The following is an 11166-nucleotide window of genomic DNA, read 5'->3' as shown; positions in this document are numbered from 1 at the left end:
CACAAATCCAGAGTATGAATAGTGATGCTTTCTACATCTGCTCTTACAAAAACTGAAATCTTCTAGTCAAACATAAATCTTTGAACTTCATAGGTTATTTCAGTGAGAGGTAATACATTGTTGTAAGCAGAGAGAGCGGGATGGAGAGAGGCTGCTCATTTCTTACCTTAAATTTCTTTTTTCTTGGGCCATAGTGGGAAGCAGTCTGAGGAAGGTCTGCCTCAGCTTTGGGAGTGGGCACAGCCTTGGCTTTAGCTCTGTCCCTGTGCTCAAGGTCACAGTCCTGGCTCTGCTCAGCTGGAGCTGATGCTCTCGGGGATCACCTTCCTCCTGCATCTTAGATCCACAAAGAGAAGGATTTGCTTTCCTTCTAATGAAGGATTTCTCAGTTGTAATTCTGCATGATTTACATATTTTTAAAGATTTTTGGTCCTTTCCAAAGGGCAGACCTAATTTCTAAGGCTGAGTGTCAGCATGGCTTCAGCCAGCACACAAGGGGCTGAAGGCAGTTGTGAGTTCCCTCTTGACATGAGCCGGGGCAGCAGCTCACCAAGTGATCCTGTTTGCAGAGTTAGCTTTGGTGTTTGCCAGCTTTTGACCTTCTAGAAATTATTGTTCAGTTTTAGCACAGTCTCAAGTTCTCATTTTCTAGTAAGTTTAGGACTTTTATTTTTTTAACTCTACACTATCTTACTCATTCCTTCCCAGCGGGAAGTGCCCCACATATTGAATCCAGCAGTGGCAGCCACAGAATTAGACTCTCACTTCCCCTGTGAAAACATGGCAAAGTTTCTCTTGAATTTTGTTCTACTTTCATTAAACCCATGAAGTGATTTTTAGCTGTAAAACAAGTTTTACTGACTCTTGCTTTCCCAAAGCAGGTATCTAAAATAAACCCAATGATTATTAGCTAGCTATGTTACAGTAACTATTAAAAACCGGGGGGACATTAGTGTCACCACTGAAAAAAGCAGATCTTGTCACAGAAAACAAGCTTTCAAGGTAGAAAAAACCAAACAGCCTCAAACAAGTGGTGTCAGGGTAAACAGAGAAGGGCCACAGCAGATCCTGGAATAAAGCTGAGTGTCACTCTGGAAGCAGGTTCCTTGTGCCCTCTGGAGCCCTGCAGAAGCCCTGGCAGCACTGAGGGGCTGCCTAGGTATAAGGGGTTGCTGGACATGGGGGGCTGCTGGAGTCCAGCGCTTAGGAGAAGTATGGCCAGACCACCCTCTTTAGCTATTTTTAAAAGAGTAAAACAGTTCCATTTGTTCTTCATTTTTCTTTCACGCAATATTTTACAGAAAAAAGAAACCTTTTCCTGCTAAGATGTCTCAAAGTAAATGTATGGTAGGAATTTGGGTGTTATGGGTATATCTTCATTCACAATCAGTAGAAAATTGCATTAAACTCTCTTTACCTGGAGAGACCTGAAATTATATTAAACCCAACAGTCACATCACTGCCCAAATAACATAGATCACACACAAACTGAGATGCTCCTTTCTGCCCTCAAACCAAAAGCCCTTTCAGAAGAGAGGTGTTACCACCCACCACCTGTCTCTCCAGCTGTCAAGATCCAGAGCCCATTCATTAACGACGAGCAGCTCTTTTAAATTATTAAATTATTAAACCTGTTTGTACATGTTCCGGAGACCATTGAGCTGAACTGACAAATATCCTCTCCATGATGGTGTCTGGGTTGTGGGCTCTATTTTGGAGGAAAAGGCTTTCTCCATCATTTTGGTCACATTCCTTTAACTGCCCTGATGGAGCCAGTGCTTGGCACAGGGCGTAGGGCTGGCATAGGCCCAGCTGTCTGTTCTTTCATGGCTGTGTTATCCTGGGCTCCAAGAACCTGGTGGTGGATTCTATCCAGTGGGCAAAGATGGATACTGGGTTTACGCTAGCCTGTGCCCAAACGCAGTTTCAAAGGTCTATTTTGTTTAGGGTTTTTCTTCTTTAGAAGTGAGTCACAAAAAATTACAGTAAAAATAGGGTGAAAGCGGTCTTTCTTCCTGTTGTTAGATTGGTTTTATTTACAGTCCAGTTACTGCATAACAGCCTGCTGCATATCCAGGAGGCCACTGGACAATCTACAAAAGTAATCCAAAAGAAAAGAAGCAAGGGAAGAAGGAAAGCAACTTGGCCTGTGGTACAATTAAAAGTGAGGCCCAAGAATATCATGTGATCAGGGAACACAATAAAGCAAAGGCTGGTTCAGTAGAGATTGCACATGTCACATAACCTCTGCTCTTCAAGCATCCCAGAGGGCTCTGCACACATGGATGACCTGCATGCCTTTGCACCCCACCGGGAGCTCACCCTTTTACAGATGAGAAACAGGAGTTTATTGAAATCAAAGGTGGCTGGAATAATCCAGCACAAACATTCCATTTCAAAGCCACTCTTCCTCCAGCCCTCCCTGCCAGGCTCCCAGCAGAAGGCTGGGGAAGGTGCTGCTTGGGGTAGGCTTGGGCTGCAGTGTCAGGGCTCTTCCCATGGCTGCTGTGGGCAGCGGGCTCCCCATGTGGGCTCTGCCAGCCACAGCTGTGCTGGCTCAGTGGCTGTGGTGTCCCTGTCCCTGCGTGGGCCCTCGTGGCCGTGTGTGCATTCCTGAGGTGGTGGGGAAAGGGTCTGGTGCAGCTGGGGGCAAAATGACAGCAAGTTGCTGATGGAGCCCTGGGCCGCAGCGGGCAGGAGTAGCCAGAGCACGAGCCAGCTAAGCAGAAATATTGGCCTACATTTGTTTCTCCGCCTGGTGGAAGGCATGCGAGTTTCTATGGCAACTTGTGTTTTCTGTTCATCAGGCCTACTGACTCACTTCTGAGGGAGCCGTGAAGAAAAAAGATTGTTTTCTTTCTGCGCCAAGTCAAGTGGCTCCTTTCCTGCAGCCCACAGCTCTTGTCTGAGGGCTGCTGGTCAGGGTTTGTCACTGCTGTGACTTCGCAGCATCAATTTAGGGCCACGGGAAAAGACGGTCAAATGTGACAACCCTCATCCCCTTGAGAATACACTGACAATGAGTTAAGTTTATCTTCATTACAAGAGGATGACATCCCAGCTGGAACCCTGGGACAGTTGGGCTGGTGCTGGTGCCAGCACAGAGCTGTCTGGGCAGGAGGGCAGCGTGGTGGCTCCCAGCACGTGCCTGTGCCGTGGGGTAGCCCAGAGCACACGCCCTCGGTGAGTTTGTGAGTGCTGATGGGATAAAATTATGAGAGAGGCAGAAAAGAGATATTGCTGAGGTTAGTTCTTGTAGGGGGAATCAGAGCTGGCGAGAGCAGAACCGAACAGGCAGAGCAGAACATGTTGTAACCTCAGCTTTTCTAATCGAGCACCTCGTCACTTCAGCTTTTCTAATTGAGAAACTTTCCTGAATAACCAAGCTTGATTTTCCAGCAGAGCCCAGGGATGCTGAGTAATCATTTTTCCTTGAAATGGAGGGAGGCTTTGCATGCACTTCTCTCAGGCTCCACTGAAACTCCCAGCTATTATACCCTAGAGAGCACTGCGAACACTCGCACGACCAGCAATTCTTCTGATGCTTTTTCTTTTGCCTAATCACAAACATATGGTACACTTTAGGGGAGATTATCCTGACATTGTTAGCTTTAAAATGCGGTTTTCTTCCAGCTTTCCAAGGTCACGGCAGCTATCCAGTTAAAGGCTAGAGAAGAAATAAAACGTTAACGCAGCATGACCTTGGTCAATCAGTTAATCTTTCTCTACCCTATTTACTCCAGTAAAATAAAAATCCATCCCCACACACTGCAGAGTGCTTTGAGATCCTGGGGTGAAAGGTACATCATAAGATAGAGTATTAATTATTGAAGGCCTGATAGAGTGCGTGGTGCTGGAGGGAATGTAAATGAATTTTCTGTAGGTGTCTGTTTGTGCACTGCTGTGACGTACATCAGTCATGGAGGTGCAGCCCCTGGGCCTCTGAACACTGTGAGGTGTGTGAAGGCTCCAGTACTGCTACTCCAGGGAGTACGAACAGTGTAAAAGACTTTGTCACCGTTTGACTTAGAGCTCCTTGTTCATCACCCTGCGAGGGGAGGTCAGCTGCAGGCAGCTCTCTGCTGTCACCTGCAGAATGGCATGTGGTACCTGTGCATAACATGTAGGGCAGAGCCTCCCGCCTCTTGTTCCTGTTGCTATTGCAACATTGAGGTTTTGTGGGAAAACCACCTATTCTAAAATTGCTCATAAATGGGTTTTCTGACTGTTACATTAAACTGGATTACACAGCACACAGCATTGATTTTTAGATTTGATGGTGTTGAATAATTTATGTGCACATTGCCTCCTAAACCAGGCTGTGGCTTTGATGGCCCTGGCCCTTCCCAGAGCAGACACAGACAACTGTGGTAGTATACAGCCAATACTTTTTAGTATCTGCTTTTAAAAAGGCAGGTCATAATTTTGTTATTGAGGTTTTATTTTAAAGTGTCCAGGAGTGTTATCCCACTGCAAGCACAAAGCATGATTTTTAGAGCTGCTGTTCCTTAAAACGTGCTTTTGCTATCATTCCATTTTAACATAGCCATATATTATGATATCCAATTGTTTGATACAAGCATGAGTACACAGAAACAGCAAAAGGAAAATTGTCTTTTTATGAACCATGAAGCTGTTTATCATATATCTAAATAAAACCCCTTTTCAGACCTTTTATCAAATTGAATTGCCTTGTACCATTCAAGCACTTCTGTTTTTCCCATGTATATTGTAGAATACATTTAAAAATAAAAGTGGATGTTGGCACAGAATTAAGCTGACAGTGTTTGCACTGTCCTTGTGCAGAGACTGTCTCTGAAGAGCTTAATACACTCCTGTGTGGGTATAAGCGTTGTTCAGACATTGATAAGTTTGTAATTTTTCTAACAACTTCAGTTTATATTTAATATTCTGCATCTTTACTGACTGTAGCAAATGGAGCAGAACGTGTCCATTTTTCCCTTGCACTGGTCAGCTTTGGTCAAGTCATCAAAGGCAAGAAACATCTATTAAGTGTCTTTTTGCTGAGTCCTCCATTTAAATGAACTTGCAGGGAGCAGCAAATATTTTTCCTCCTGTTTTCTGTAGCCCAGTTCCTGCGTGCCTCGGAGGTCACACTCGGAGGTCGCAGCCTCCCCGGAGAGCAGCTGCCGCTGCCGAATGCTGCTCCCGACCAGCCCCAGTGCTGCTGTTCAGCAGCGCTGCAATAATCTCCCTTCAATACACCGGAGATGCATCCTGCTCCCAGCCGCCAGAAGGTTGGGAGCCTCAGGACATGGTGCGGGATTGCTGCGGGATCTCTGCGGGATATCTGTGGGATTGCTGCGGGATCGCTGCAGGATCTCTGCGGGATCGCTGCAGGATCGCTGTAGGATCTCTGCAGAATCGCTGTAGGATCTCTGTGGGATCTCTGCAGGATCTCTGCGGGATCGCTGCGGGATCTCTGTGGGATCTCTGCGGGATCGCTGCAGGATCGCTGTAGGATCGCTGTAGGATCTCTGTAGGATCTCTGCGGGATCACTGCGGGATCTCTGCGGGATCGCTGTAGGATCGCTGTAGGATCTCTGCGGGATCGCTGTAGGATCTCTGCGGGATCTCTGCGGGATCGCTGCGGGATCGCTGTAGGATCGCTGTAGGATCTCTGCGGGATCGCTGTAGGATCTCTGCAGGATCTCTGTGGGATCTCTGCGGGATCTCTGCGGGATCTCTGCGGGATCGCTGCAGGATCACTGTAGGATCTCTGCAGGATCTCTGCGGGATCTCTGCGGGATCACTGCGGGATCTCTGCGGGATCGCTGTAGGATCGCTGTAGGATCTCTGCGGGATCGCTGTAGGATCTCTGCGGGATCTCTGCGGGATCGCTGTAGGATCGCTGTAGGATCTCTGCGGGATCGCTGTAGGATCTCTGCAGGATCTCTGCGGGATCGCTGCGGGATCTCTGTGGGATCTCTGCGGGATCGCTGCAGGATCGCTGTAGGATCTCTGCAGGATCTCTGCGGGATCTCTGCGGGATCTCTGCGGGATCGCTGCAGGATCGCTGTAGGATTGCTGCGGGATCTCTGCGGGATCCTCAGCCGGGATCGCTGCAGGATCCTCTGCCGGGAACGCTGTAGGATCTCTGCGGGATCTCTGCCGGGATCTCTGCAGGATCGCTGCGGGATCTCTGCGGGATGCGGTTGCGCTGGTCTCCCTCTGCCGGCGGCTGCCGGGAGTGCCGGGCGGTCCCGGAGCCGGAGAGCGACAGCCCCGGCCCCAGCTGGGCACGGGGGCTGTCAGCGCTGCCCGGACCCCGGCTGGGCACAGGGGCTGTCAGCGCTGCCCCGGCCCCGGCTGGGCACGGGGGCTGTCAGCGCTGCCCCGGACCCCGGCTGGGCACGGGGGCTGTCAGCGCTGCCCTGGTTCTCCCGGCCCTGTTCCGAGCGCACCCAGCGCTGCACCAGCGCTCTCAGCGCGCCCAGCCCTGTCGCGGCGGTTCATTTATGCAGAAGAGCACGGTCAGGTCAAAATCGCTCGGTAACTGTCGTCTCCAGGGTGCATCACTTGGCAGGGCTTTTAATGCAGTCAAAAGTGACTCCAAGCCACGCAGAGCCCACTCCAGTTCTCAGGGGAGAAGAATTGTTTCTCTGTGTATTCTATAGGTTAAATTCTATCATTTCAAGCAGGTGTTTTAGACACAGACCGTATTTGCAGGAGACTGTGGTGATGTGTTTGGTGTTTGATCTGTCAGCCATTGCTCCAGACCTGGGAGACCTCAGCATGCAGCCTGTGGACTTTGGATGGGCCTTTCCCTCCCGCTGCTCCTCGGCAGTGCACAGCAGATCCTGCAGCTGAGCGCAGCCCATGCCTGCTGCAGAGTTTCCCTGCGCTGTTGCAAACCACACAAGGTCAGTTCTCACCTGCTGAGAGAGGCACAGCTGCTACTGCCCCGTGTTCCCACACCAGCCCCATCTGGAGCTCACCCTGGGCCTGCTCAGATTGCACAGGTGAAGACCACGGGATGCAGCAGAACGCTAGGAAAAGCCAGCCCAGGTGTGAGCCTCGGGAGCCCAGCAAGGGTTTGGGTCTTCCCCTGAGCTCATCTGTAGCAGCATGGGCTGTTATAGTAGAAATATTAAGAATATATTATTGGCATAATGTAAACTGTCCTTATGTCGTGCTGAAGTTCCTGGGCCAGTGCAGGGATTCCTGGGATTCCTGAAGAGTGTCTGAGACCCCGTGAATCCAGTGCCAGCCCTGCTCTAGGGTGGATGTCAGGTGCTGCTGTGGTAGGAATGAGTGAGTTTGCAGCAATATCAGCAGATCTGTGTGAGACGTGTTCATCACACATGTCCTGTTAACCACTATCCATGATTAAATATTTACAATAAGAATTTATTTATCATTAAAACCCTAAATAAAAGGATTACAGAGAAAGTCAGAATGGTTCAGTAAGAAACAGCACTAATTATTTTCACCCTTGTGAGTTTTTCTGCGTTTGGTGCTTGAATTTCAGAATGAAAATATTGAGATAAACTCCTGCTTTCATGTGAGCACAGTTGGGGGTGATTTCTTACTTGGTGTGAAGCCTGAAAAGGGAGAATTAACACTCATTTAGTCATTTATGTTCAGTCGTAATTTAGGCCCTGAGCAACAAAGTATTTAAGCAGGAGAGAAAACTTTAGGCAGTCACATATTCCAGTGACTTCAGACAGATTATTCAGATGCCTGAACTGAAAAGTTGCTTATTCAGAGTGAGAGAAGAGCAGAATTCCATGTGCTGGAAACTGAGCTGTGGAGCCCAGCTGCGGCAGATGGATGCTGAGAGTTTTCAACCCAAAACTCAGTCCCTGTACAGCCACCAGCACTGGGGGTGATGCCCTGGCTCTCAGGGGCTGTGTGACCTCAGAAAAATCAGGAAATTAATGAGCATCATTTCTGAGCTGGGGAAAAAGTCACAGAGATGAATACTGCCAGAAAGCTAAACTCACTGCTGGTCACGGGATGCAGAAACCCTGAGGATGGTTTGAGCACACAGAAGCTGTTTCTGCACAGCAGAAAGGAAACAAGCAGAAGAGCAGGAAGGAGATTGTCAGATCTCCAGCATTATTGCAGTTATTCTGCCAGGTCTGCACAGCTGAAGTGTTTTTCTAAACATCCATCACATCCCTGGTACAGGATATGTGTAGGGTATTAGGTGAGCCTTGTGCCATTGCAAGACAGTGTCATCCTCAAGTGGAAATTTGTCATCTCCTTTCAAATCTCGTCTGGTTTGTGGCGGGGAGAAAGGTGGATATAAGGAAAGATGATGAACCTCATAAACACTGCTGCTTTTTCCTGCACTGTCTATATATGAATATCATCATCATTTTATCTAAGTAAATCTAAGCCCATTCAAACTTTATATAATGCCATCAAACTCTCGAAACAAAGAAAGGCATTTAAAACAGCCCAACTTCATGACTAAGGTATTATCCAAATTCACCACTCAGAATGTTTCAGAGTGATTTCCACAACATCATAGAGATCAATATCTGTGCCATCTGAGTATCATCCAATGCAATCTAAAGGACTGACTAAACAGGAAATAATACACAGATAAAAAGATAAAATGCCCCAGGCATTCCTCCAAAACAGGTGAAAAGGCTCACCTTGGAAAATATAGATGCTTATAAGAAGACCAAAGGTCTGAATTCTTGTAAGTTACATCTGATCTTTAGAGATTTAAAAACATCAGTCAAAGGATTTGACTGAAAGTTTTAAAACCACAGATGGAAACTGAAGAGACCCCTGTCCCCCTAGTGCAGGGCTGGATGTGGCAGCTCCAGCAGTGCCACCTGCTCAGGAGCCCTCTCTCCCTGGGAAGAGATTCCCGCCACGGGTCACTGTCAGGAGCACCCCGGTGGGGAGAGTCCCTGAGGCTGGGCAGCCTGACAGGAAGGTCAGCTCTGACTTCACACCAAGCCCGTGAGGTCTGTGTCTGGCAGGGCTGTGGAGGTAGCCCAGTGCCTGCTCCTCCCAGGTGTGGAGCATAATGGAGTAGAAATTGGACCTCTTGGGACTTCTAACACACACGCAAAGTTTTAAACACAGTCCCTAAAGTGTTCACAAAGTCAACCCAGATAATATAAGTGCTCTGGTTTATCCCTGTCCCCAGTAACAGTGTCAAATGATTCAGTGAAAACCCTTGCATAAAGCCTTCCAGAGGTAGATGAATTTATAGAGTTGATGGATTCTAGATGTGTACACAAGCTGCTCTGTCAGCCAGGTCCAAAAACTTGCAATAAGTAAATTTAATCAGGAAACATCACTCAGATATGAATGTTTAATGATGCTGATTTCTACTGTGAGCTGCCAAAGCTAGGAGCCAGCCTAGCAGTCAAGAGCCCACAGAGCTCAGGGTTTCAAAACAAACAACTCTCCTTGGAGATTAGTGTTGCAAAAGATGTGAGCAGGCAGGAGGAATGTTTTGCCTCCTGCTAAAGCATTAACCCAGAACAGGACTAAACTATTGTATGGCACCTGAAAACGTTTCTTTCAAAAGCTGTGTTCAATCCAGCACCCTCAGTCAGTCAGAGCACTGCCTCTTGTATGCTCCATAACCTCCTCTAACGAGGTTGTCTTGTTTGGGAGTTTTTGTCTTACCCACTAAACGCAGAGTCTGTGGCCCCGCGCGGCTGGGGTCTCTGGGCTGGGCTGTGGTGCTGCAGGCAGGCCTGGGCTAGGAGGTGCAGTTTGTACGGCAGGTTTGATGCCAGAATAGCAATTCCTTCCTCAAACCGAGTCCGTCTAGAAGAGCACTGTAAACCCAGGTGGTCTGTAGGATTATAGAGAGCTGGCTGGAGACCCCTGCACCTTGCACGTGCATGCACAGATGTGGACTGCAGCCCTGCAGCCCACAGCAGCAGCCTGGACTGCAAAGTGCCTGTCCCAGCCGTGCGCTGCCCTCTGACAGAAGTCCAAGGCACCTTGTTGTCAGATGTCCAGCGTTTTGAAGTGCCAGATGAGCAGCCTGAGCCCCGCAGCATGCACAGCACAGCCTGCCCAAGCTGTGGGTGTCCCAGCCCTCTGCTGCTCTCCAGCTGCGTTTGCCAGGGGCTGGGCTGTCCTCAGCTCCTCTGCTGGGATCAGACAACCCGGTTATTGAATCTGACATGCAGTCACACACAGCACACGCAACAGACACCTGAATACGTGCAGGCTGCACAGGGAAGAACCTGGGAGATGTCAGCTCCAGGCAGCCCCGGAGTGGCTGATGCTGAGCTCCCTAAGGCCACGTGCACCGTGTCCCGCTGCTGTCACAGGCGGGGCTCAGCACAGCCCGGCTGCTCTGGGGAGCTGCGCGGGCTCATGGAAGGCATTCCTGGTGTAAAACTCCTCCATTCATTGCGGGAGCTGGGAGGAGCCCGAGAGGCAGTTTGCAAGATCACTGGAAAGCAGCTGACAAGTTCCATGAGAAATGAGCTTGTCCCTCCATGAGCTACACCTGCGCAAAGCTACCCCGGGTGAGTTCTTTTGGCCGGGCTTCATCTACATCTGTATTTTATCTACATCTTCTGCTCATGTGTGATGATGCTACCTTCATTGCTGTTATGAGGAATTCTGATAACGCAGGGATGAGTTCACGGCAAAGCCCAGGAGGAAATGACTCCTTGCATCTGCAGAGGAGGGTCAGATGAACGGGCAGTGCATGAGGCCACCAGTCACACGCTGAGCAAGGATGAGGCATCGCCCTGGCCGCCCAGCACGGGCAGTGGGAAACAGAAGCACCTTTAGAGCCAGCCCCAAGCTCCACAAACCGTACAGCCCATCCCACAGGAATCTGGGCTTGCCCCCTTCAGTGGCCATGCCTCAGGGCGGTTTTAGGTTTGTAAATTCCTTAATGTTTGTAGGTAGAATGAAAATTCTCATATGAAAATCTGGGGTTTTTTACATCCCATTCCTTCCGTGAGAATTACTAGTTTTTCTAACCAGTTTATTTTCCTTTTACTTCAGTATTTCTTCCCAGCCAAAACCAAGAAGTCAGTCAGAGATAGATAAAATGGAAATTTGAATGGTAAATTTCCTTGTGGATAATTGAAGTTGAGTTCCACAAGCGACTGACAAAGGGGCCCTATACAGGAAAACGTAGCTCAAGGTAAGCGTGGGCAGCCGCAGTGCGAGGTGTTTCCCGGGGAGCTGGCACTGCTG

The sequence above is a fragment of the Ammospiza nelsoni genome, chromosome 21 (genome assembly GCF_027579445.1).
Source record: "Ammospiza nelsoni isolate bAmmNel1 chromosome 21, bAmmNel1.pri, whole genome shotgun sequence".
Lineage (NCBI taxonomy): Eukaryota > Metazoa > Chordata > Aves > Passeriformes > Passerellidae > Ammospiza > Ammospiza nelsoni.
This window is presented reverse-complemented; position numbering follows the sequence as displayed.